The sequence below is a fragment of the Chiloscyllium punctatum genome, chromosome 33 (assembly GCF_047496795.1).
Source record: "Chiloscyllium punctatum isolate Juve2018m chromosome 33, sChiPun1.3, whole genome shotgun sequence".
Classification (NCBI taxonomy): Eukaryota; Metazoa; Chordata; class Chondrichthyes; order Orectolobiformes; family Hemiscylliidae; genus Chiloscyllium; species Chiloscyllium punctatum.
Window position 1 is genome coordinate 12,483,257 of NC_092771.1, and position 26,286 is coordinate 12,509,542.

The 26,286-nt window shown below is 42.8% G+C and overlaps 1 protein-coding gene across 2 annotated transcripts in view; it reads right to left on the reverse strand.

The window, feature by feature from the left end:
• Positions 1 to 26,286, reverse strand: part of csk (C-terminal Src kinase) — a 143,232-nt gene that overhangs the window by 88,558 nt on the left and 28,388 nt on the right. Inside the window, exon 2 of one of the 2 annotated variants that reach the window (XM_072553009.1) lies at positions 10,716 to 10,834. The exons of the other annotated variant lie outside the window; for it this stretch is intronic. The gene's annotated coding sequence lies outside the window, so the exon portion shown is untranslated. The remainder of the gene's footprint in view (positions 1 to 10,715; positions 10,835 to 26,286) is intronic. 2 annotated transcript variants of the gene reach the window in all.

The following is a 26,286-nucleotide window of genomic DNA, read 5'->3' on the forward strand; positions in this document are numbered from 1 at the left end:
TAACTACCAGAAACCTGATTGGGTCATGTAGTCTTGAGTTCCCAAAGTATCATTCCTAACTTACAGCTATATTTAATGCTCACCTACAGTCGATGATTTTGCCCTAAAGTTTGTTAACAGTCAAAATTCAACAAAAGATCAAGAATTTAACAATTGAAATGTAGAAGAATTCGAAAGTGAAAATATATATTAAATTTTATGATGAATACTTACAATGAGGAACAAACCTCTGAGCTATTGGTTGTCCAGATCCTAAGCACTGGTGGTACACGTTTACAAAATTCAACAACAGGATTGGAAATCCAACTTCCACATTGAGCAAAAAGCAAAACAGTGGGGAAACTAGAGATCCTAAATAACTTAAAAATGCTCAAAACACTCAGATCAGGCAACATCAATGAAGAAAAATCATAGCTCATGTTTCAGGTCGTGATCCCCTTTGGTTTACTCCAAATTAATGCAATGGGAATCTAACTGAAATGTTTCTTAAAAGTCATGCAATGGTTCTCCAAAGCACAGTGACGCGCTATGCCAAACATTCAAAGGTGATCACAAACACAAATACAACCTCATGCCTGTATACGATCATAACCTTAGGTATTGAAAGAGTTAGTCACAGCGCACTTGACACAAGTGGAAAAAGAAAAAAAATACACCACCCCTCCATTACAAACTAGGAACTTGTGTTCCATTCTTCTGGTTGATTGGTAGCAAGATCACACTCATACCTCACTCTAGTCTATTCAACAAGGCAGTGTTGCTGTTCAACTCTGGTTCAAGAGCCTCAACATCCATCTTCAGGAAGTCAAGAGGATTATTTCTGGAAAGCTGAGACCATCACCGCTCAAGTGAGCTTCTAAGCTGGCACACACTGAACCTCCTGACACCTGCAAGAAAGAATCCTCCTCAAAGAACACATTCAGTCAAAAACTTAAAAAGTACTTCAACAAACACGGGATTTGAAGAATTCTCATGCACTGATCTGAAATCGCAAACATTACTGGAATACACTCTTGCATCTCAAAAGGATACTCCTACTTCTAAATGGCATAGCTCCTCGTTGACCACAAATGCCAAAAGACCCACGTTGTGAAATCCCAGCTTTCAACCTTTTAATGAAAATATGGACAACCTTCAACAACTTCAGAATGGACCTGGGGATAGCTGCCCACTAGCTCCACTAAGGAACATAAGGACCACCTCGAATTTAGACTGTGACCATCTAATTCAGACCATTGTTCAGATACTAAACTTCTTTCCAGAGAGATCCACTCCCAAGGGACCTACAACATTCAATGTTAGCTGATACTATTGAATGAATGATTAATTTCAACAGAAATATAACTGCTGTCCACAGTCATTTGAGATGTATATTATCCACAAATTCTCACCGTTACATAGCTTTGTAGAGGGATATCAAATTAGTGTAATTAATGGCCATTTGGTGTGGTAGGGGAGTTGTGGGGTGTAGGTAGTCAATTGCAATGCACAAAACCATTACTTCAATTACTTCACACAATATTTGAGAGGGGCGCACAGAAAATTGAAAAAACATTTTTGAACTGCAGTGTTTAAAAATGAAATTCACAGAACTGCAAATGGTAATATTCCTGCTTATTTCAACATGTGCGTGACAAATCAAACCAATTGGAAACAGCATGTTTGTGGTATTTGAATGTATATTTAAGTGCTTGCCTTTACAGCCATGTGGATTACTTGGAGCATGGGGGAGGGAGCAGGCGATAAACGGAGGAGGAAGAGAGGGAGCTGGGAGGGAGGGAGAAAGGAGAGCAGGGAGAAAGGAGGGCGAAGGATCGGGTTAGGGCGAGCAAGGGTGAGGGACAGCGAGGAGGCGGAGGCAGAGGCAGAGGCGGAAGAGGAAAGAGCACAGAGGAGAGGAGGAGAGACACTAGGGGAGTGGGATAATTCCCATTCCCATCAGCAAGTTGCAAAGCACTTCAGTCAGTAAGCTACTTCTGAAATGTGCCTGCGTAAATTATTGACAAGCACGATAAACTGCACGCACCTAGCAAGATTCATCAACCTGTTTCTGCAGTGCTTGCTGAAAGGATAAACGTCGAGCAAGATACAGAAAACAACTTTGCCATTGTTGAGGCATCATCGCAATCATCGGAACAGATGAGAAGTCTTAAACCCCTCAAAAACATGGCACTCTGCCATCTCTTGCAGATACGTTTTAACGTTGTTCCAGGAAGTGTAAGATAAATTCTTATACAGTATCCTGAATCAGAACCTTCTGCTTCAATTATAAAGAGTCACACTGACACCTTGTAATTTTCTGCTGCTTCACACTATAATTAAACACCCATCAGCCCACAAACTAAATTCATGACGCTGTGAGACTCAAATTCAAACATTTGTGTTTTTCTCTTAAAATAAATGGCAATTAATAAGTCATACAAGCTCAAAGAAAAAAAAATCTAATGGGGAAAAGTGCAGATTTGTTTCAAGGCCTTCAACTTTAAGAGTTGTTTTTCTTTGTATTTGTTTCAAAACAAAAGTCGTCAGTGTTAGCTATTTTGGAGGTCTTTTAACACAACGAGTCATGCCCTGCTTCTGAATCATCGGTTCTAGTTTGAGACCCACTTCAGAACCTGATGGCAATGGAAAGTTCATTCATAAAGTGGTCAAACATATTAAGTATCCACCTCCAAATCCTTCAAACCTAAGTTATTGGCAAGCAGCATGAGCAGGAAGTAAACCCGGTACACAATGCCATGGATAGAAAACTGGAGCCTCTATCAGCTGCACACTACATCATGTTGGTTCATAAAACACAGCAAATTGGACTTTGAATGATTTGCAGCACACCATTATAAATTATAACAAGTGATATATTTTTATTACTTCAATATTAAAGAGACTTTTCATCACTTTTATGAACTGCTAAACTGAAATGAAATTGCTGAGCATAAAGTCCTTTGGTACAACAAATAGTTAAAGAGACAAAGTAGTAAAACGTGTTGAATCAAGACTTTTGTTATAGTTTAATGTACTTAGGGAATCCAGATTACAGGGATTTCAAGGAATGGGACAGAAGAAAGTAAAAGATGAATTTTCTAATCTTTCAAGATTCACTTCTAATTTGAAGAAAACTAAGCCTTAATCTGACAGGGGTGGGGGTGTGTTGAATGGGATTGGGGGTGGGCAGGGGATGGTGTTCGACAGCACTGGGGGCAGGCAGGGGGGTGGTGTCGGATGATATTGTTTGGGGGGACGATAGGGGTAATGCTGGACGGGGTTGGGGGACTGGGGGCGGTGCTGGATGGGATTAGGGGGCAGGCAGGGGGCAGTGTTGGTGGCGGGAAGAGGCGGTGTTGGACGGGGCTTGGGGTCAGGAGGAGGGGGCTGGCGGGAGCTGTGTTGGATGGGGTTAGGGGGTGGGCAGGGGCTGGTGTTGGGAGTGAGGGGGGGCAGTGTTGGATGGGATTGGGGGCGTGCGATGGCGGTATTGGGGGTGGACAGGGGCAGTGTTGGGCAGGGGCTCGCGTGCGGTGTGTTACTGTCTTGTCTCCTGAATGGGACGCAGGCTTTAAAAACTTCAATGAACTAACCGAGTAGTCGATTACCCGAACGAAATACTGCCCGCCAATCTCGTTCAGATAACCAAGGTTCCCCTGTATGCGATACTTTAGAGCCTGATAAATAATCTATGGAATTAGTTGAGCTGCTTTTGCACAGAGCCAGCATGGCGACAAAGGGCTGAATGGTTTCCTGCACTGTAATATTTCTATTTTTCTGACTATACTCTAGCTCTATGTTGAACACAAATAAAATTCCAACCCAAAAATATGATTAGTGTATGGTACTGGTTATGGATCAGACCAGACCCCCTCAAAACATTTCAAGAAAGCAGCCCCAACCGTGACTTTGCGAGTTGTGTTAAGCAGGTGAAACATAGATATTTCAGGAGTGATGCAGCTGGCCCAATCATTTAGTTTTAAACAAAACAGAATTTATTTGCAAGATTACCAATGAAACACCAAACAAAAGAGAACAGAATATAGAATTATTTAACCTATCCGAGAAACCAGATTATCCCAACTTAACGCTGCTGTTCCAAATACTTGCTACAATCCCCATAAACACCCCTTGACACAAAACAACCTGGATGAGGGTGTAGAAGGGTTAGTAAATTTGCAGATGACACTAAAGTCGGTACAGTTGTGGACAGTATTGAAGGATGTTGTAGGTTATAGAGGGACATAGATAAGCTGCAGAGATGGGCTGAGGGGTGACAAATGGCATTTAATGCAGAAAAGTGTGAGGTGATTCACTTTGGAAGGGGTAACAGGAATGCAGACTACTGGGCAAATAGTAAGATCCTTGGTAGTGTAGCTGAGCAGAGAGATCTCAGTGACCATGTACATAGATCCCTCAAAGTTGCCACCCAGATTGATAGGGCCGTCAAGAAGGCACACAGTGTGTTAGCTTTTATTAGTAGAGGGATCGAGTTTCAGAGCCATGAGGTCATGCTGCAGCTGTACAAAACTCTGGTGCGGCCGCACTTGAAGTATTGTGGCAGTTCTAGTCACTGCATTATAGGAAGGATGTGGAAGCTTTAGAAAGGGTTCAGAGAAGATTACAAAGACGTTGTCTAGTATGGAGGGAAGGTTTTATGAGGAAAGGCTGAGGGACTTGAGGCAATTTTTGATAGAGAGAAGAAGGTTGAAAGGTGGCTTGAGATATAAGATAATCAGAGGGTTAGATAGGATAGACAGAGAGAGCCTGTTTCCTAGAATGGTAATGGCTAGCACACGGGAGCATAGCTTCAAATTGAGGGGCTATAGATGTAGGACAGATGTCTGAGGTAGCTTCTTTACTCAGAGTAGTAGAGATGTGGAATACACTGCCTGTAACAGTTGTAGACTTGCCAACTTTACGGGATTTAAATGGTCACTGGATAGGCACATGGATGAGAATGGAATAGTGTAGGTTAGATGGGCTTCAGATTGGTTTCACAGAGCTGAAGGGCCTGTGCTAAAACAGTGTCTTACAGGAGAGAGGGGGAGGGGGGAGGGGGAAGAGAGCGAGAGAGAGCGCGAGAGACTGCTCAACGTTTATGTTACCAGTCACATATCTGAGACAATCATATCTCTGATCATAACCCATCGAGGTTTGTGGAGAGATTCAAGGACAAACATTCCAGACTGTTTAAATGGAGCTTCCTGTTAGAGCCATTCAATTTGAAAATGGCACGTGTAGCAGGATGAGAAAACGTGATTGTTGACACATTTGTGACACTTGATAAATGGAGGTGTTCAATGACAGGAGTAACACAGACTGGAAAAAACGTATAGGGCAACCTCGATTATCCGAACAAGATGGGTGGGCACTATTTCGCTTGGATAATTGATTATTTGGTTAATCAATTCAATGACTTTCCTCTGGAGTTCGGAGTTTTCTATTAAGTCTGCTCCCTGTTCAGACTAGGCAGCAGCACAGCAGGCGCGAGCCCCCGCCCACACCTGCCCCCAATCCCATCCAACACCTCCCCCCATCCAACACCGCCCAACCCCGTCCAACCTTGCCCAACTCCATCCATGCCCTAAACCCTATCCAATCCTGCCCCCATCCACCCCAAAGCTTCCTCAAGTAGATCAACCCAGACACTTTGGAGCCTGTCTTTATGACCTTCGGGGGAAAAAAAACACGACAACCTAACCTTGTTAAAGGAGCAGCATCATCACATAATACAATGTCAAAGTTAAATATTCATATTGGACCTCAGTAACAACTACTCTATCCATTGACTTTAAGGCTTCAATACTTCAAAACTCATGATAAACATTTGATTTTCTGCTTTCCCCTATTCAATCTTTATCCAATTAGTAAACTTAAGATAGTCACTAAAAGTGTTTTTTTATTTCAAAAATATACTTTATTCATAAAATACTTTGATGATCTGAACAATTGGACATGCCATACATACGTAAACATTCCATTTCTGTGCATACCGAAACAGAGTAATCATTCCTATTTACAGGTCTGTACGATTACATTTTTAGCTGAGACGTCAGCAGAGCCCAAATGACTGCGTGGACCCCCTGTTCTTCTTAGGCAGGCAGATGTGACACGGTGGTCTTTCCCCACCACGCCTTGACGGCAGCTGCCCCAAGCTTCAGCACGTCCCTCAACACGTAGTCCTGGACCTTGGAAAGTGCCAGTCTGCAACAGTCGGGGTCAACTCCATCAGCTGGAAGATCAACAGGTTTAAGACCGCCCAGAGAGCGTCCTTCACCGAGTTGATGATCGTCTCAGTGTGTGTCGCGGGGAATAGGCCGTAGAGCACGGAGTCCCGCGTCACGGTGTTGCTCAAGACGAACCTCAACGAACCTCTGCATTCCTCTCCAGACTTCCTCTGCATAGCCACATTCCAGAAGGAGGTGTGTGACAGTCACGTCCCCACTGCAGCCGCTTCGAGGGCAGCGTGCGATGCGGCAGAGAGTCCGGGCATGCATAAAGACAGAGCCCTTCTCACTACCATCCAAGCCATGTCTTGGTGCTTGTTGGAAAGTTCTGGCGATGAGGCATTCTGCCGAATGACTTTGACAGTCTGCTCAGGGAACTGCTCGACAGGATCTGCCCTCTCCTTTCCCTGAAGGATCTCAAGGACACTACGTGCTGACCACTTCCTGATGGACTTGTGGTCAAAGGTGTTTTTCTTCATAAATTTCTCCACAAAGGACAGGTGGTACGGAGCGATCCAACTACTCGGAGCGTTCCGCGGCAGCAAGGCCAGGCCCATCCTTCACAACACCAGGGACAGGTAGAACCTCAGTACGTAGTGACACTTGGTATTTGCGTACCGGGATCCACGCACAGCTTGATGCAGCCACATACAAAGGTGGCCATCAGGGTGAGGGTGGCATTGGGCATGTTTTTTCCCCCATTGCACCGGTCTTTGTACATTGTGTCTCTTCTGACCTGGTCCATCTTTGATCTCCACATGAAGTGGAAGATGGCCCGGGTGACTGCGGCTGCACAGGTTCTGGGGATAGGCCAGACCTGTGCCACATATAGCAATACTGAGAGTACCTCACACCTAATGACCAGGTTTTTTCCCACGATGGAGAGCTACCGTTGTTCCCATCTGCCTAGTTTCTGTCTCATCTTCCTGATCCGCTCCTCCCAGATCTTGGCGCACGCCCCAGCCCCCCCCCAAACCAAATACCCAGCACCTTCAGGCGGTCGATCCCGATGGTGAAGGGGATAGAGGATTGGTCAGCCCAGTTCCTGAAGAGCCTGGCCGTGTTCTTGCCTCGGTTTACCTTGGCCCCCGAGGCCTGTTCAAACTGGTCACAGAAGCACATGAGTCTGTGCACGGACAGCAGATCCGAGCAGAAAATGGTGACATCATCCATGTATAGGGAGGCCTTAACCTGCAGGCCCCCACTGCCAGGAATAGTCACCCCTCTCAGGCTCGCATCATTCCTGATGGATTCGGCAAATGGCTCTATGCAACACACAAACAAGGCAGGAGAGAGAGGGCAGCCCTGCCTGACTCCAGATCTTACAGAGATGCTATCTGATTCCCACCCATTGATTGAGACTGCACTGACAATGTCGGTGTAGAGCAGTCTGATCCAATTACCGATTCCCTCCCCAAAGCGCATTTTGGAGAGGACATCCCTCATATATGTATGTGATATCCTGTCAAAGGCTTTTTCCTGGTCCAGGCTGATGAGGCAGGTGTCCACCCCCCTGTCCTGCACGTAGGCGATCGTATCTCGGAGGAGTGCAAGACTCTCAGCGATCTTCCTACCCGGTACAGCACAGGTTTGGTCAGGGTGGATCACCGATCCCAGAGCAGACCTGACCCAGTTGGCGATGACCTTTGACAAGATTTTGTAATCTGCATTCAATAGTGAGATTGGTCTCCAATTTCTAATTTCCTCCCTCTCCCCCTTCTGCTTGTAGATGAGGGTGATGGTGCCTTTCCTGATGGATTCACTCATGGTACCTGCCTGAAGCATACTGACATACATCTCCAGCAGGTCCTGGCCAATCAAGTCCCAAAGAGCAGAATAGATCTTGACCGGTAAGCCGTCGCTTCCGGGAGTTTTATTCTTTCCGAAGGACTTGAGGGCCTTGGTCAGCTCATCCATAGATAGCGGCTAGTCCAGCCTCTCTCATGATCCGTTGTCTAAGACCTCCGTGATAGAGGACAGGAACGACTGGGAGGCTGCGTTGTCGGTTGGCTCCGAGTCATACAGACCGGCATAAAGGATTTGCTGATCCTCATGATGTCAGCCTGAGATGACGTTACCGAGCCATCTTCTTCCTTCAGGCTGCTGAGCACGGAGCTCTCTTTGTGCACCTTCTGGAAGAAGAAACATGAGCACGTCTCGTCCTGCTCCACCGAGCGGACTCTGGATCGGAAGATTATCTTGGAGGCCTCCGATGTAAAGAGCGAGGCTTGCAGGCCCTTCATCTCCTTGAGGTCCTCCGTGACATCGACTCCCAACGTCTGCAGCAGGAGCAGGTTCTGCATACTTTCCTGGAGTTGGGACAGTTTTCCTCGTGTCTCTCTCGCCTCCTGAACACCTTTGAGGATGAAGAACCTCGATGTTCCCTTTTACTGTTTCCCACCAGTCCGCTGGGGACTCAGAGGGGCTTTGCGGTTCTCCAACCTGCGTAATCCCTCTTGAGCTCCTCAATGTTTCCCGGGGTCAACAGCTTAGTGTTCAGTTTCCACGTTCCCTTACAAGCCCGCTGCTCAGCCTGTAGGTGACAGTCAGCCAGCAGGAGGCAGTGGTCAGAGAAGAACACCAGCTTGACATCAGTGATTCTGACCGAGAGCATTCGGGACACAAACAGGTAATCTATCCGTGAGCAGATAGACCCGTCTGCCCGTGACCAGGTGTATCTACGCTGCACTCCGTCTGCAGGGGTGCTGAGGACGTCGTGCAGCTTGGCATCTTTTACCGTGTCCTTCAGGGCTCTGGACGTGGTGTCCAGTTTACTGCCCCGCCCCACCGGATCAATGATACAGTTGAAGTCTCCGGCCAGAACGACCAGCCTGGACGTAGCCAGCAACAGTGGAAGCTGTTGCAGGACGGCCAACCATTCACTCTTATCCGCTGGGGCGTACACATTGGTTCATCTCACAGGAGCGTTTCTGCATGTAACATCCGCGATGAAGATGCGCCCGCCCATCACCTCCTTAACCTCGGAGATGGTGGAGTTGCCTCCTCGCAACAGAATACCCAGGCCTGAGGAGCGGTTATTGTTGCCTCCCGACCAAACTGATGGCCCATGGACCCATAAGCTCGACCATCCCCTGTAACTGCTGAGGTGTGGTATCCCACACTCCTGCAGAAACAGGACATCGGCTTTGACATTGGCCAGGAAGGCCAGCGTTGAAACACATCGTGTAGCAGATTTTATGCTGCGCACATTAATACTTGCAATTTTTATCCCTATTTTTAATAAGTTGAGGTTACCCGTGTCAATTTGCTGCTGGTCCTGCCCCTCTGCGGTAGCTGTCTGCATCCCCATGGTGAACACGAACTGCTGGACCCTCGCGGGGCTGAGGTAGCTTGTCCAGCTCCTCACTGGACCCATTTGCCCGCTCCAGTGTCATTGGGCCAAGACCAGGATCCACGTCGTCTGCTCCCTCAGATAGCAAAGCTGGAGGGTGGGTGGAGGATGTTCCCACCAGCATCAACCCTCAGGGTTACCTTGACCTGTCGTTTGCTGGTCCAGATCCCGAAAGGGTCAACCAAGTCGGTGCTTTCTCCCTCAACCTGCACATATCTTCTCTGAAACGTCAGGACATCGGTTGGTGGAACATAGGGGTTGTACATGTGGATTGTAACAACCCAACTCCTCTGTGCAGGAAGCACACACAACAGGACCGCAGACATGATGGAGAACAGTGGCTCCCCTTCCTTTTCCTTGAAGACCTTCAGGAGCTGCTGGCATTGCTTCACGCTCCTGAAAGTGACGTCAAAGTAGCCTGCCCCAGGGAAATCCTGCAGGCAGTACACGTCCACTGCGGCGAACCCACAGCACTCGAGCAACATCTTCTTGACGATCCACCTTCTTGACAGTCACCCTGACTGTGTTGCGAATGCCCTGACCCGGGGTGCGGGCAGCTGTTGAGGCCATAGCTCTGAGGTTGGCTGGTCCCTGAATTGGCGTTAGGCCAAAACCAGCATGAAGATCCACCAATAGCAGGACAGCACAACCAAACGATACTCCAACGTCCAATCACAATCAGCAATGATCTCCACTAGCTCTGATGACTCGCAAAACTGACAAGAACAGATACTACACTTGATCTTAGCCAAAAGTTAGTTCACACAGAGAAATTAAAATTGAACCCATAATTCAGAACTACATAATTCACAACAAACCTACAGTTTCATGAAACCACTTCTCTGTTCAGATATGACTCAACAAAAGTAGCATCTTGAACTTTGGAAGGAAGCAGATTGGAAAAAATTATTTTCTTATTAGATGATTGGTCCCAGTCTTGCACAGTAACTAGTTCAGGATGAGCAAAGCATACTTCATTCAGAGGTAACTTCTCTCATACTTACAATATGGAAATTGGACAGAGCAGGAAACAAATCCTTTTTGGTCCAGGACACACTAATCGAGAAAACTATTTTCACTTGCAAATTACAGGCAAAATACTTGCACATGGAAAATTAAAGCATCCCTACCAGGTAACATTTCCAACTTACTCAGCAGATGCATCTGTTCAACACGAAGAATTGTCGAGCACTGGAAAGATGTGGTGGAATGCTGGATCAGTCTTAGCCCCACTGGAGTGCACAGCTGGAGGTGTGCTATCTTGAAGGTTCTATTTGAATAAAAGATGATGTTACCAGATTGCTAGGTTTATTTTAAAATAGTCATAAATGGCATATAGGTGGAATTGTGGAGTTAGCAACTAGTGTACTTAATGTCAACTGTGGAAACCAATCTTCCTCCACAATACGTTGGGAGTTTCAGGATGTTGTGTTAGCAGTTCATCCACAAGCTGATGAAAACCTGCCTTTTTCACCAATGACACACAATAACACTCTAAAGACTAATTATTTGTTAGACTGTGGACTTAAAAATAGGAAATTATACTGGTTTAAACAGGAGATTGTGGAAGATGCTTTTGTGAAAAGATTAGCTTAACAAAACTCATTGAATAAAGTAATATTCTACATGCACAGCAAAAACAGGAGAAGAGAAGCTCGACACCTTGATTCTGTCTGTGTGTTCAGAACAGTTATGCCAGTGAGAACGGAGATTGATTTTTCACCCAGGACCAGTTCAGGAGTGCTCAGCATAGCAACAACTTCTTGAATGGTTCCTGGGCAAATGGCTACATCACAAACATCCAGTCTGACAAGGTGAAAACAACTCTCCCTCACTTCCCCTTCGGTGAGTGGAGTAGTAAAAGAACATTCCAGACAGCTAGTTACTCTCTTATTCCCTTATGGAAAGCAAAGAGGGAAAACCAGATAGACTGAAAGAGTGAACCCTCAACCAACGAAAGATTGATTTAGAATTTATCGGTCCACATTTTCACATCCTCCTCAAAAAGGCAAAAGGCATCAAAAGGGAACTGAAGGAAAACATATCGTGGTTTGTAATCCAGAATGATGCCAGAAATGCTTCACTGTCTTTTTTGCTCCTTGCCAACCCATAACACATCCATCTAATCTTGTCTCTGTACCTGATCTTCAATGCACTACTCAGAGTCATGACACACTTTCTTGTGACAGGCTCACAACCACTCAACTCTCCTGTCAAGGTTTTCTTACAGTAATCTAGATTCCTACCTGCTGCATAAAACAGGACACTGTACTCAATGGCCTGTTCCCAGGGACAGTTAGCAAGACAAACTCAGCTGGAGAACTAGTAACTTGGCCAAAGGTGCTCTTTGGATTGCCTGAAACCTGGTCTTGTAGTGCAGAAAGTTGTCTGATACTGAGTGGAGGAATCTCTATGCATGTGTTTTTTTTTGTTTTAGGGCGAGGGGTGGGCTAATGGCTGCACTAGAGCTCTGGGACGTTGCCAGAAAAACTCATTTTGGCAAGTCCACAGCTCACCGCCTTCTGCCATGATAGGCCAAATATCTGGTCTGGCCGTACATGTTACTCCAAGCCCTCAGGAGCATGGCCAACTCTTTTTTTTATTAATCTCTCTCAGGATGGGGGAGTCTGGCTAAGCCAGTTTTTTTTGCCCATCCTAATTGTCAAGGGTCAACCACATTACTGTGGATCTGGAGTCACATCTAGGCCAGACCAGGTAAGGATGAAAGATTTTCTTCCCCAAAGGATACTAGTGAACCAGATGGGTCTTTCTGACGATCAACAATGGTTTCATGATCATAATTAGACCCTCAATTCTACATTCTTCATTGAATGCAAACTCAAACTATCTGTCATGGTGGGATTTGAACCCAGGTCCCTAGAACATTAGCTGAATTTCTAGATTAGTAGTCTAGTGATAACAGCACTAGGCCATTACTTTCCTGATGCCCTATGAAATGGCCGAGCAGGCCACACAGTTCAAGGGTAAATACAGCAATACAGGCATCCCAAAGGATTAAAAACACTACGAGAAAGTGTCTGTTCTGAGGAACTAGAGAGAGTTTTTGCCATGCTCTTGAAAAATGGCAAAGACAAGCCAACACTCTCTTCTTTCATTATTTAGGTCTGAACCCTTCTAAAGCTGAAACTGAGACACCCCTGTGGGGTACTGGCAACTCTGCCCATCCATTGCAACCCATTTCCAGCACACTGCTTTAAATTTTGTCAGCATCGGAGGTTCATACCAATATCCAATGGTGAACAAATCAGAACGCGGAACATCTAATAACTTTGTATCCAGAACTTTAAACATATGAAAAGTTAGAAGAATGTAGTCATGCTGGGTGCACATGCTGTTTAATAGCTAAGGAGACCATAAAAGTGCTTTGTACATTCCTGCTCTGATAAGAACTCAAAACAATAATAATTTCTGATGGGCTTAACCTGGATCATATCATGCTGCCAATAACAGGTTGTTTCATTACAAAACTGGTTTTGTATAGAATTTAGCTGACACATTAATGGTTGCGAGTGTGGTGCAGGAAAAGCACAGCAGTTCATGCTGCCTGACCTGCTGTTCTTTTCCAGCACCACACACTCGACTTTGATATCCAGCATCTGCAGTCCTCATTTTCTCTACATTGCTGGTTGCTTCAGTTTACTGATTATTAGAACTCAAAAACAACCACTCTTTTTAAATGTGGATTACATCAGGATACCCAAATGTCCAATACTTTCGATTTGCATAAATGTTGTGTAAAGGCTTCAGGACCCCTGGAACAACCTTGCAGTTATGACAGTTTGCTGCACATTTCTGAGTATAAACAGCCCAGTGTGGGAAAAGTTAGAACGCTCGACGAAGAAAATCTTGAGAGCAGATGGACATTAAAAGATGATGGTAGAATAGTCATTACCTGGTGAAATGAAGTCAGAGCCTGTTTATATAAATGACTACAATGTACAGCAGTATTCGGTGGCAATACTTAATAAATAATGTTACTCTGAAGTCAAAACCTGAAGACATTTCTTGACTTTGGCCTCTCCTTGAATGGTCTATCTTGAACCCAATACATAGTGGCATTAAACGACATGGTAAAATATGGTGGCAGCAATGGAATACACAGCCAAGCAAATTGTGCAACAGGGAAAATTTACGAACAAACCAAAGATTATTGAAGAGAAGAATGCAACCAAATTTATGTTCCAAGTATGGTCTTAAGTCCAACTAGCAGCCAGGAGAATGAGCATTGAAGAGCTGTTGTGAAGGAAAACTCTTCCAGAGAAACCATTAGGACATCATGTCTCAAAATGCTTTTACAGCCATTTATAATCAGATAAAGAAAAAAAAAAGAGTCCAAATCTGATCACATGGTGTCAACTCTGGCATAAAAGTTCCTCTGGCCAAAATCAAGTGAACACTAGAGCAGACATTTCTCATACAATTAAAAGAATTGAACCTTAGTGCATGAAGGCATTAAGAAAGTTGAGCACAGATCCATTGGAAGTCTTTCAGCTATGTTCAAAAAATGTTATAATTTTAAAAGAAAACTTCCCAGAAGTAACAGCCGTTCCAGAGCAGGAATGCACAGAATTATGTTAAGCATTCCTACACCAAAACATCGCCTGCATGGGAACATGGGCAACCAAACAGTCTCAACAACTGAGCTTATTAAAAAGGATATTATTAGGCAGTAAGTACCCAAGCAGCAGCATTCGTACCTTAGGCCACAAGGAGAGGCCTATCCATTGCAACTCCTGTGACCTCATTCCATTGTTCCATCCTACCCAGTTATTAACCTAACTGCAGGAGCTACCTACTCAATTGGAACAAAATCAGGCATGACTGGCAGGGTATCACCAAACACCAGTATGTCCATTCAGGACACATGCCCAGGTCACCAAATCAATTGAATCTCTAATCTGCCAGCAGATAACCAGCAAAACAAGGTCAAGATTTATACAATTAAAAGTAGGAGTTTGGGCAGTGCTATAGAACAAAGACACCTAGGGGCTCCAGTACATAATTCTTTGAAATTTGCTTCACAGGGTGGTTAAGAGGCCATTTAGCACACTTGCCTTCATTGCTCACACCTGAGTATAGGGTTTGGGACATCATATTGAGGTTGTACAGGACATTGATGAGGTCCCTTCTGGGGTACTATGCTCAGTTCTGGATGCTCTATAATAGGAAGATCATTATGCTGAAAAGGGTTCAGAAGAGATTTATCAGGATTGTGCCAGAATGGAGGGTTCGAGTTCTAAGGAGAGCTGGACAGGCTGGGATTTTTTTCACTGGCGGGCAGGTTGAGAGGTGACCTAAGAGAGGCTTCTGAAATTTTGAGGGGTATGGATAAGGTGATTGGCAAATGCCGTAAGGGTGGAGGATTTCAAGACTAGGGACATATTTTTAAGGTAGAGGAGGAAGCTTTTTGGAAAAACAAAGACTTTTTTAAAAAACATAGGCAGTGGCCCATGTGTGGAATGAACTTCTAGAGGAGGAGGCAGATGCAGATACTGATACAATATTTAAAAAGACATTTGAACAAGTACATGAATAAGAAATGTTTGGGGGGATATGAGCCAAGTGCAGGCAAGTGGGACTAGCTTAGTTTGGAATTATGTTCAGCAAGGACTGGTTGAACCGAAAGGTCTGTTTCCGTGCTGTATGACTCCATCATCAAATTTACCTTAAGTTTTTCTAGATCTGGTCATAGAATTTCTCAATCTAGTCAGCACTGCTGTCAGATCAGGTCAAAAACTCAGGGTAGGAGAAAACAAAAACAAAACATAGTGCAACCTCAATGAGGTAGTGCACTGGAAATTAACCTCATTTTTTTGTGGAGTCATCACAAAAGTTCAAGATTTTAAGGACTTTTACTGCAGAGAACAGAGAGGTCCTGAGCTTGTGGAAATTGGATGACTTCTCATGATCTTGTTCACACCCCCAAACTATTCTGTTTCCTGGGAGCCACAATTGTTGAGAGGCAGAAGGCCTCTCAATGACTGGTCACTTGTCCACAGACCAGTTAACTAGTTGCTACTAACTGAAATTTTTATTGGGTCATTGGCTCCAGCTCATCTGCAAACCATCCACTGCTGCTTGACATACAGTGAGTGTCAAATTACCTTCTTTCAAAAACTACAGTAATCTTTTAACAGTCCTTGATTTTTAAAAGTTCTTTTTGCATTTCAGTCTACAATCAACAATATAGACTGATACAAAAGTATGGACATACAAGAATATGTTATAAAAAGTGAAATTTAACTCCTTTGAGAATGCATCTAATTATTAAACATTGCCGAAGACAAGGAAAGAAAGCTTGGGGAGGGGTGTTTCTAACAGCTTCAGCACTCTGGAGTTACATGTCAAGTCGTATAAATAGCACAAAGTGGACAAAGTTAAAATAAGCTGGAATAAGAGAAGCTTGAGAGCATATGGCCATGCACAGATAGGGAGCAGATTCACCATTAGCTAATGTAACAAGTCAGGGCCTGGTACAGGTGGTTCTGTTATAACATGCATTTCATCAACATGAATTCACTAACACGACTGACAGATTGGGGACACTGTTTCTTCAGCACAAACTTTTAAAACACGCGCTGGCTATAACACTCTGTCCCTAAAACGCGATTTTTCTGTAACCATTGTGTTATAGAAGAACTGACTGTATAACTACCAAATGTCATGTACAATAGCATTTGGTAGTTACATATAATAAAGTGTTACTTTGAAATCCAAGCCTAAAGGCAGCTCTTGACTTTGTCATCTCCTTGACCGGTCTGTCATAAACCAAACTCAGTAAGGCATTAAACATGATAAAATCGTAACTTGCAATTTACCTTTTGTTGCTTATATTAATTAATCTTGGTTGAACAGTTAGTGCCTTTGAGAATGTGTATAGGGTATAAGCAGACAGAGAAAGAGTTGAGTTGAGTTGAGTTTGTGAAGCAAGAGGTTCAGCTGACCATCACTCAGATCAGTTAAGTACTTACAGTTAACAATGGCATCCTGGAGACAAGGGTAATGGGTTAACAAGTTGGAAAAAAAACACTTATGCCTAGCCATTTAACAATACTGTAAATATTCAGTTTGCGAGGTCAGCTAACAAGGGGAAAGTATCCATTGTACTAATCCAGTTAACAAGGCTAAGAACATTTGTTGTATGACAGTAAAGGGCTTGATCTCCGCTATTGATACTCGTTGATTGTAACGGTCACCCAATTAATATGTATGTTGCCTTATCTGGATGCTCCTCCCTATAAAATGACTATATAGTTCATTGAGAAACTGCTGCTCCATATAAGACAGAGAACTCATGTCCCTGTGCACATGGGCGATCGTTATTCTGGACCCTGGCGGCAGAGACAAAGATGGAGGTAAAACCATACTGTGTCTCTCTGCATTTTGCTTCAACTGAGGGGGAGGGAAATGGGACACCTTCAGCACAGTAAAAAAATGCAAGGTGCTTCACACAAGTCTTATCAAACAATGTGTGACAGATATATAAAACAGCAGATATTAAGACAAGCTCGGCTAAACAGATTTTAAAGAGCATGTTGCTGAGAGAAAGAGGAAGATACTGGGAGAGTCTAAGGAAGGGACTCTGAGCTTAGGGCTAAAAGAACTAAATACTGCTGGCTAAATATTTGTCTTCCCTTATGGTTTTATATTACTCTTCATGCTTCATCCATTTGCTTAAATTTGAATGCACAATAATCCTGTCAATGGTCTAGAGGACAAAAAAAAAGGAACCTTTTATTCACTCATGTAATGTGGGGGATCACTGGCTAGCCAGCATTTATTGCCTGCCCCTTGAGAAGGTAGTGCTGAGCTGCCTTGAACCACTGCAATAAATATGCTATAGGTTGACCCATAATAGCCTCATGTAGAGAATTCCAAGATTTTAACCCACCAACAGTAAACATATAGCAATATTTCCAAGCCAGGATAGTGAATGGCTTGGAGGGGAACATGCAGATGGTGGGGTTCCCATTTATTTGCTGCTCTTGTCCTTCTAGATGGAAATGGTCATGGTTTGGGAAGGTGCTTTCTTAGGATCGTTGGTGAATTTCTGTAGTGCATCTTGTAAATACTAAATATTGCTGCTACTGAACATTGGTGGAGGGAGTGAATGCTTGCAGACATGGTGCTAATCAAGTGGGCTGCTTTGTCCTGGATGGTGTCAAGCTTGAGCGTTGTTGGAGCTGCACCCATCCAGACAAAGGGGGAGAATTCCATCACACTCCTGACTTGTGCCGTGTAGATGTTGGGACAGGCTTTGGGGAGTCAAGAGGAGAGTTGCTTACTGTGGTATTAGGAACACAGGAATAAGGAGCAGGTGTATGCAATTCAACCCCTCAAACTCACTCCACCATTTAACATGACCATGGCTCATTTTATATTAGTCTCAATTCCACTTCCCTGCCTGCAGTCTATTTCCTTTGTCCTATGTTCATCAGAAACATAGCTATTTCTTTCTTGAATCTGTTGACTGATTTTACCGCCAATGCACTCTGAGCTCCATAGATTCACAACCCTCAAAAGTCTTAAACCTTCCTCCTCTCACTCAATATCCATGACCTCTTGTTTGAGACTGTCGCACAAGGGGGGGATCATCCACCTTCTCAATTCCCTTTAGCATTTTATATACCTCAGTCAGATTCCCTTGATCACATTTCTGAATTCCTAGCCTCTGACCTGCTCTTCTTGCCGCTGTGTTTATGTGGCAAGTTCAATTGTGTTTCTGGTCAATGGTAACACCAAGACCAATGTTAGTGAGGGATTCAGTGATGGTAACACCAGTGACTAGATGGTGTCTTATTGGAGATGGTCATTGCCTGGCATTTGTGTAACATGACTGTTACTTGCCACTTGACAGCCGAAGCCTGAATATTATCTAGATCTTGGACATGGACTGCTATTGTATGTGAGGAGTTGTAAATGGTGCTGAACATTCTGCAATCAGCAAACATCTCCACATACAATCTTATGATGAAGGGAAGGTCTTTAGTGAAGCAACTGAAGATGGAATGCCTGCAGGGATATTCTGGAACTGAGGTGACTGACATCCAATAACTGCAACCATCTTCCTTTGTGCCAGGTATGACACCAACCAGCAAGAGTTTGCCCCCGATATTCATTGATTCCAGTCTTGCTAGAGTTCCTTGGTGTCTTACCCTGTTGAATGTGGCATCGATGTCAATGGCTGTCACTTTTGCCTGACCTCCAGAATTCTGTTCTTTTTGTCCATGTTTAAACCAAGGCTGTAATCAGGTCAGGAGCTAAGTGGCCTGGTGGAACTCAAATCGGGCATTACTAAGCAAATGATAGCCCTATTCATGACATCTTCCACTATTTCACTAATGATCCATAGCAGACTGGCAGTATTTGCCCATGTTGAACTTGTCCTGCTTTTGCTGTACAGGATGCAACTGAACAATTTCCTGCATTGCTGGGTAAATGCCACTATTGTACCTGTACTAGGACAGCTTGGCTAAGGGAATGGCAAGTTCTGGAGCGCAATGTTATTAGAAGTCATAGCATTCTCAGTATCCCATGCTCCAACCATTTCTCGATATCACGTAGAATGAGTCAAATTGGATGAAGACTGGTATCCGAAATGACTGGGGACCACTGGAGGAGGCAGAAATCAATCATCCATCTGGCACTTATGGCTGAAAATTGCTGCAAATGCTTTAGTCTCATCTTTTGCACTGATGTATTGTGCTGTTCCATCATTGAGGATAGGGATATTTGTGGAGCTTCCTCCAGTGAGTTGCTTATTGTCCTCCACCATTCATGATCCATGTGACAGACTGCAGAGCTTAGATCTGATCCAATGGTCGTGGATCGCTTAGTTCTGTCTATCACTTGCTGCTTGTGCTGTTTGCCATACAAGTAATCCAGTTTGGGAACTTCACCAGATTGACACCTCATTTTTAGGAATACCTGGTGCTGCTCCTGGGATGCCCTCCTGCACTCTCCATTGAACTTGGGTTGATCCTTTGGCTTCACAGTGATGGTTGAGTCGGAGATATGCCAGACCATGAGGTTGCAGATTGTGCTGGAGTACAATTTTGCTGCTGTTGATGGCCCAAACCCCCTCATGGATACACAGTCAAGTTGCTAGATCTGTTTGAACTTTATCCCATTTAGTGCGGTGATAGTGTCATAAAACACAATGGAGGGTGTTCTCAATGTGAAGGCTGGATGTCATCTCCACAAGGAATGTGCATTGGTCACTTTTACCAATATTATCATGGATAGATGAGTTTGCAGCCAACAGGTTTGTAAAAAATGAGGTCAAACATGCTTTTTACTCTTGTTGGTTCCCTCACCACTTGCCACAGACCCAATCTGACAACTACACCTTTAAAGGCTGATCAGCTTGATTCGTAATGCTGCTACCAAGCCACTCTTGGTGATGGACATTGAAATCCTCCACCCAGTAGACATTTTGTGCTCTTGTACCCTCTGCTTGCTCCAAGTGTTGTTCAACGTTGAGGAGCCTAGTTTCATCAGTTGAGGGAGGACTGCATGCGGTAATCAGCAGGAAGTTTCTTTCTCCACACTTAACCTGAAACCATGAGACTTCATGGGTCCACAGTCAATGTTAAGGACTCCAGGGAAACTCCTGGCTGACTTCATACCACTGTGCTTCCACCTTTACTGGGTCTGTCCTGCTGGTGGAACAGGACATATCCAGGGATGGTGATGGCAGCATCTAGAACATTGTCCTTAAGGTATGATTGTGTGACTAAGACTATGTACAGGCTATTGCTTGGCTAGTCTGAGAGATAACTCACCCAATTTTGACTCTAGCCCCCTGATGTTCATCAGGAGGACTCTGCAGAGTCAACAGGGCTGTTTCTGCCTGTCTCTTTTCTGGTGCCTAGGTTAATGCCAGGTGATCTATTCTAGTTTCATTTCTTTGTTGAGACTTCATAGCAATTGATACAATTCAGTCACATGCTGTACCATTTCAGAGGGCATTGCTATGGCTCTGGAGTGACGTGCAGTCCAGACCAGGTGAGGATGGCAGATTTCTTTCCCTCAAGGACATTATTGAGCCAGATAGCTTTATGATAATCAACAGTGACTTCATGGTCATCAGTAGATTAATTCCCGATATTCATTGAATTCAAACTCAAGATTCAAACACAGGTCCCCAGAACAGAAAACAGATAGTATCAGCTAACCTTAGCGGATTCTAAATTAATTATTGCTCTGAATGAATAGTCTCACAATATACCACTAGGCCATCATCTCCCCTTTCGAGTGTTATGGTCATGTATTAGGTTACTGGTTACTCAGTCTTTTAAAGAAATCAGCCCTGACCTGATCAGGCTTTCCTCAGAGGATGCAGTCTCTAAACTAAATTAAACTTTTTGCAGATCTTATTTACCCTCTCCAATGTTCTGATATTCATTTTACAATAGAGTAGAAGCATTATCAAATTCCAACTGTAGTCAAACCAAGGTTCAAAATGACTAAAATGTTTATAAATGTTCAAGTTATACTTGGAATGTTCTCAAAATTAGAATTGTTCAAGGAATGGATCCAAAATCTGCAGTCAAATTGGTAAATGGAGAAGGACCTTTCTGGAGTGCTAAGTTCCTGTACTAAATGCTCCTGTTGAAGGAGCCTAATTAAAGGATTATAAATTCAGATAGTTAATAGTCCCTATCTGAATCAAGGCTAGTGGTTTGCCTGGGTCAATATTCTAATCTACAAATCTTGTTAGGTGTATTTTCAACCAACTTGAAACCAATATTTATGTGTGGATACAAAATTCAAATGTTGAAACAGACAGCTCTTTTAAGTTAATTTTGTTAGAGATGCAAGGTATTCAAATATTCTCTCGAATATTTACAGGAGTAACGTACTCAGATATAATCAATGCATGAAATGAGTAGATCAGCTTATAGACACCATGGAAGGTTTACATATGCAAGTAAAATAAACAATGATGTCTAACTGGAAACTGCTGCCTTTAAAATTGTGGCTGATCATGCCCTTGCACAAAAAACAGGGAGGCAGATTCAATTACACAAGTGGAATCTAACTTCATTCTCAAATCACCATTGTACACATATGCTAAGTGCTATCTCATCACACTCTTCTAGACAAAGGTTATATTGACACAGGACCTGGAGATGCAGTTGCTGCACTGTGTTTACCACTCAATTTGTTAGTTGGAAAGTAGAACAGTTCGATCAAGCACCTTGTTGCCAAATCAACGATAAACAGTTTACAGCACACACACTCCAGCATTCAATCCTGTTTTGAACTCTTAACACGCTTGTTCATTGTTGGCATATTTGATTCCCACTCTCCTGAGGTGTAATTGCACTGAAAAAGCCCACTTTGAAAAGCTTGTTCAATATTAGCTATTGGTTCAGTTAGCTGGATGGCTGGTTTTCTATGCAGTGTTGTGACCTTCAAGTTGTCTATCTCTGACAAGAGAACAGCCTCTGGTCATCTACAACTATGGTGACTTTCGCTTATTCCATTGTAGAATAATTCATACAATAAATAAGATAAGAAAAGGATTACAAGAAAATGTGTTAAAACATTGACATTGTGTATTCTATAACTTTCCTCTATGTAGCTCAAAGCAAAATTAAGGTTCTCAATAATACTAATAAAATCCTCACTGTTCTTCCTTGGTTTTACTCACCTGACACAGCATCAATTTATATACACACACACACAAAATATTGCACTTTTAAAGGCTACATTTACTGACAGCATCACCGCAAGGTGGCACAGCATCAGAGTGTGCACGGAAATCATGTTGCCAACAAATTCTTGGGCATCGGCTCACTGAATTCAAATATTACAATATGACAGAAGTTATTTGTCCATGATTTTATTAAAGCATCCAAGCATGATGTAGCCCTGAAATGAATTAGAAAAACATTGATCCAGACACATGCTCAGAAAAAAGTCCTAACTACCTCACTAATTGCCCCTTTTTCTGAGCAGAACAGCAAACCATGCAAGTGAAGAATACGGCCAGGAGGGCAGCCGGGGTAGGGGAGGCAACCAGCAGAGTCTCTCGTGACAAATGGTACTATTGCGATATCACCACTGCCATCTGTGCATATACAAGTGAGCAGTGGCCATCTTGAGATTGTGGCAATGCATATTCTCATTTACAAATTAATATTCTGGTTAATTTTACAAAATAATAATTGAGCTTCACTCTTGTAGTTTAGAATGGCCATGATGTGTATTGTATTCTCCTGGTCAGTCAAGGAACAGCTGTGATTGCATCACTAGGCAAGTATGCATTCAAAATTAATGATCAGATTGCTACAGTTTTGACTTGCTTTTTGATTTTGCAAATATATCTTAATTGCAAACTTTCATATTTTGTACTTTGGCTTTAAATAATTTTGTTTCCCCATTTTTTCGTCACACCCTCTCTGAAGGTGTTGGTTCGTGTTGAGCTATTGTGTCATAGGTGATGGTACATCATGATTAGAGTTACACCCTTCAAATGTGCACTGGGATGAAAAGCACCTTCACCCACAAAAATGATATTGTATCTATTCAGTCAAATTTTTACATTAAAAATTCCGTCAGCCTTATTTACAATGATAGCAGGGAATTGGAATTCCAGTAAACTGTAAGAGCCCAAAGCTAAAGTTAGATTTAACTGAAAATTTAAGTAAACCACAAAAATGTTTCCAAAGTGCTCTTGAAAAACATGAAGACTCTCTTCTGTAGATCACAGTGAACCTGAATTTATGGTATATTGGAATACTTTGATTATTGAATTTTTGAAAATACAAAATAGAAAATGCCAAAACTCCTCAGATTGAGCAACATCCATTGAAAGGGAAAAGATGACATCAGAATTTGATAGCATTGTAAATGGAGGGTCAACTGCATTGCTCACATTAAGTCAAAAGGGCATAATTGAAATCAAAAACATTGCGTTTCTTCGGAACAATGTATAAGTAAATAAATCAACATGAGCAAAATCTTTGATTAACCACTTATGGCCAGCCTCCAATTCAATTTCCAGACTCACTTGGGATTTTTGAGGTCTAATACTAGCCTGGACACCAGGACAATAACTATTTTTCTTTGAAATAGTGAATGTAAGTGATCCCATGGCACTAAATTAAGAGGGGTCTTGGGACTTCTCTTAAAAGTTGAGAACTCCAAAAATTCATTATTCCCTCAGACCTGCACTGGAACCCCCATTATGAATTTTGTGCTCAAGTCTTTGTTGAGTTTGTACATTCTCCCCATGTCGACATGGGTTTCAACTGCTACTCCAGTTTCCTCCCTCAATCCAAAGGTGTGCAGGTTAGGTGGATTGGCCTTGCTAAATTGCCCGTCATGTTAAGGGATATATAGATTAGGTGAGTTAGCCATTAGAAATGTAGGGGTACAGGGAAAGGGTAGGGAGATGAGTCTGGGTGGAATACTCTTCAAAGGGTCGGTTTTGACTTGTTGGACCAAATAGCCCGTTTCTATACTGTAGGGATTCTGTCAAAAAGGCAAAATAATTAAAGAAAGTTTAAGAGCATAATGCAAAAAAAAACCCAGCATGGTTTCCACTTGGGTTGAAGTGTGAAATGACAAACACTTCATAAGTAAATGCAGATATATTAATTGAACTTAGTTTCTTATTTTAAAAAATTGTAAATCAAATTGACATTAGAATTATATTTTACTGTCACATGTATTCTAGTACAGGGAACAGGAGCACAGTGAAAAGTGTACATAATCACCATTCTTGGTGCCATCTTAAGCTTAAAAAAAGAAATATTACAAGTTCAACATTACAGTCCTTATAAATCAGAAAAATAAAATAAAGTTACAAATTAATACGATGGGACAGTGCTTTCTCCACAATAAATATGAACACCATCTTAATTGCCAAGTAGCGCTTAGCATACTTCAAACAATTTAATCTTCTGCAAGTGCAAAGCACATACTGCTGAAACATGAAGGAGACAAACAACATAACAGGAAATGTAAAAAATAATAACCCATTTAAACTACCTTCTTCCAGACACATTTTCCACCAAGCATCTGCAGCAGCTGTGCCAACATTTAGAGCACTGGCTCATCTTTAGAATATTAAGCATGTTCACATAGAATGATACAGCACGGCAGACAGCAAATTTACAAACTAAAGTTTATTACTTGCATTATTATCATAACATTTATTTAGTAATCTTAAAATTTATAACTAGATTAAAACAGAAGGTAAACTGTTTTTGTTCCAGATTTCCAGCATCTGCAGTGCTGTTTATTTTCCTAAAATTGGAGTTGCAGAAGACTTCATGCGTGGCACGGTGGCTCAGTGGTTAGCACTGCCGCCTCGCAGTACCAGGGACCCATGTCTGATTCCCACCTTGGGCAACTGTCTGTGTGGAGTTTGCACATTCTCCCAGTGTCTGCGTGGGTTTCCTCTGGGTGCTCCAGTTTCCTTCCACAATCCAAATATGTGCAGGTCAGGTGAACTGGCCATGCTAAATTGCCCACAGTTTTAGGTGCATTAAATGGGTCTGGGTAGATTACTCTTTGGAGGGCCTATTTCCATATTGTAGGGAATCTAATCTTTAATGCTAAGAGCCGAGTGCATTCTAGAATATCCTGCATTAAGTTATTTATTTTTCACTTCCATAATTGCACTTGAAAGATGTTCATGAATTGATAAATTAGAGGCCCACTCTATAATACCTGCTTTTCCTGATTCCACATCCACAGCTGCCATACACTATGAACTCTTAGTGTCCAGATGTTACACTTTGTGTGACTCCTTTGTTAGCTGTCCTGTGGGAGCTCTGTAATGTAGGCCTGTTCTGCAGTGATCCACAAGGAGGATGGCTGCAAAGAGTCTTGAAACAAGGGAACTGGTTCTTTTTCTGTGGCACTTGATTTTAATATTTTGAGTGGGTGACTGTTTCATACATGTTTGCAGACTGAGCTCATGATTTCATTGACTGAAAAGGCCAATGTCTATTGACTGGCAGGGCATAGATTGTTTGTATGGGCTGAAACTTTTTAACTGCCGAAATGGAAGGCTTCATATATTCAGGTGACTGAGACCCTTCTTGATCCTAATTCTCTCCAGGCTCATTCACCATTCTACTGTGTTTGATACTCTACATTAATTTCCAGTTAAGCAGTGCCTGAATTTTAAAATTTTTGCCTTTTTTCTCAAATCCTCGCTTGGTCTCACCCCTTTCTATCATTGTCATCTCCTCCACCATTACAGTCCTCCAAGATCTCTGCACTCTGCCAATTCTGATCTCTTCAGCATTTCTGATTTTAATTGCTCCTCCATTGGTGGCCATGCCATCTCTGGTAAGGCATTTGCTCTTTAATATCTCAACAATTTGCTACCTTTTTTTTCCTATATAAAAACTTACATCTTTGACCAGATATCATTTGCAACTATGTCAAATTTTGTTAATCCTTTAAAATGCCTTATTGCATTTATGTCTCACCTTTAACATACATGTTAAAATGTAAGGCCTTGTTATTAAAATAAAGGATAAGTGCTAGTTGCAAATTAGTGCCCAATTTGCTAAATTGTAAATAGGATAATGAAGGCGGCATTTGGTATGCTTTCCTTTATTGGTCAGAGTATTGAGTACAGGAGTTGCGAGGTCATTTGCGGCTGTACAGGACATTAGTTAGGCCACTGTTGGAATATTGCGCACAATTCTGGTCTCCTTGCTATCAGAAAGA